Source organism: Procambarus clarkii, unplaced genomic scaffold, assembly GCF_040958095.1.
Source record: "Procambarus clarkii isolate CNS0578487 unplaced genomic scaffold, FALCON_Pclarkii_2.0 HiC_scaffold_2107, whole genome shotgun sequence".
In the NCBI taxonomy this organism is placed as follows: Eukaryota; Metazoa; Arthropoda; class Malacostraca; order Decapoda; family Cambaridae; genus Procambarus; species Procambarus clarkii.
This window is the reverse complement of record NW_027191123.1, coordinates 2677-5000: the sequence shown is the minus strand read 5'-3', so window position 1 is coordinate 5000 and position 2324 is coordinate 2677.

Below are 2324 nucleotides of genomic sequence, written 5' to 3'. Positions count from 1 at the left end.
AGAAAAAGAAGCGCAGGAGGAAGGAGAGCTACAGCATCTACATCTACAAAGTGCTGAAGCAGGTCCACCCCGACACTGGTATCTCTTCCAAAGCCATGTCGATCATGAACTCGTTCGTGAACGACATCTTCGAGCGCATCGCCGCCGAGGCTTCTCGCCTGGCCCACTACAACAAGCGTTCCACCATTACCAGTCGGGAGATCCAGACGGCTGTAAGGCTCCTGTTGCCCGGAGAACTGGCCAAGCACGCCGTCTCTGAGGGCACTAAGGCCGTCACCAAGTACACCTCCTCCAAGTAAACGGCTTACTTACTGCCCTGTGGTGGTGGCTTGGCCTCAAACCAACAAACTCGGCTCCATTGGAGCCACACTTTAATTTCTAAAGAGATTGTGAGTGTTAGACACCAATACTATTATAACAAAAACCTCTGTCACTGAAAGCAAATAGCTATAAAATGAGAATATTTATGAAACTGTCTGTGTGTGTTTCTCTCTCTCAGTCTCTGTCTGTCTGTCTGTCTGTCTCTGTCTCTGTCTCTGCATGTCTCCTCTCTCTCTCTCTCTCTCTCTCTCTCTCTCTCTCTCTCTCTCTCTCTCTCTCTCTCTCTCTCTCTCTCTCTCTCTCTCTCTCTCTCTCTCTCTCTCAACACACATATAAACACTCGGTATCTTTTTTCTAGAGATTAGAGATTCATTGTTATGTTCCACATTAGGATTACTATGCAGGCCACCCTCTTAAGGTTTGAAAATGTCAAGAAAACGGTTAATTTAAAATGTCATCTCCTAACTTAACAGATTAAGCCAGAGGACCAAAAACAGAATAAAACAGGACAGGACAGTATGTCACTTATACAAGCTGCTTTTATTTCTAGTACAGTATGACAATTTTTTTTTTTTTTTTTTTGGAGGGGGGGGGGAGGATCCTTGGCAGTGCATAAGAATGAAAAGCGACGGCGTTTTGTTTGTAAGAGGACAGGTTGTACTACAAATGACTTGATTTATTGATATCACGTGTACAGTGTATGTATGCCACCTAAATTATTGTATTTATTTATTTATTATATGTATAGATGAAGGTTAATTCATATGACTGATGCTAGGAATGTCTGAAATCTCCTTAGAAGGATATTTTGGCCCTGAGAAGGGCCGAGTTTGGTGTATACTAGGGTGGTCGTTTTAGCTTATGCACGCTCTCCACGGATACGGCGAGCAAGCTGAATGTCCTTTGGCATGATGGTGACACGCTTGGCGTGGATGGCACAGAGGTTAGTGTCCTCGAAGAGACCGACCAGGTAAGCCTCGGATGCCTCCTGTAAAGCCATGACGGCAGACGACTGGAAGCGAAGATCGGTCTTGAAGTCCTGGGCAATCTCGCGCACCAGACGCTGGAAGGGAAGTTTCCTGATGAGCAACTCTGTGCTCTTCTGGTAACGACGGATCTCACGCAGGGCGACCGTTCCGGGCCTGTAACGGTGAGGCTTCTTCACGCCCCCTGTGGCAGGAGCAGATTTGCGTGCTGCCTTGGTGGCCAGCTGCTTACGAGGAGCCTTGCCTCCCGTGGACTTGCGAGCAGTCTGCTTGGTGCGAGCCATGGTGAACAACTGTGGTTTGTGATGGCCGGCGCCGAAAAATTTTTGCTTATATACGCCGTCTCGAGGCGCTTGCTCGAGCGCCATTGGCTGCTCGACTCGCCTACGTCACCCCGTTGCCCCTCCCCTCCTTCCTCTGGCTGCAGCCAACAGGCAGCTCACCTCAAACACTATTATCGCTGATTTTGCTCTATTTTTTGGATTTGTGCAAAAGTCATTTCACAGAGACGTGAAACAGACGAGTAGGCAACTGCAGTTTTGAAAGCGTTGTGAGAAAGCCGTGTTTCTGCTCGAGTACAAGCATAAAGTAAGGACAGGCAGGAGTTAGGAGTTGCCATGCTACAAGTACGTCCGCTTGACGGGATATAGTCTGGGGAAATCGTGCCGAAATTTTATTATTCACACAACTTCAACACCATGACTGGACGCGGCAAGGGAGGCAAGGGACTCGGAAAGGGTGGCGCCAAGCGTCATCGTAAGGTGCTACGTGACAACATCCAGGGCATCACCAAGCCCGCTATTCGTCGCTTAGCTCGTCGTGGCGGCGTGAAGCGTATTTCGGGTCTCATCTACGAAGAGACCCGTGGCGTCCTGAAGGTGTTCCTCGAGAACGTCATCCGTGATGCTGTAACCTACACGGAACACGCCAAGAGGAAGACCGTCACTGCCATGGACGTGGTGTACGCTCTGAAGCGCCAGGGTCGTACCCTCTACGGATTCGGCGGATAAGAGCTTG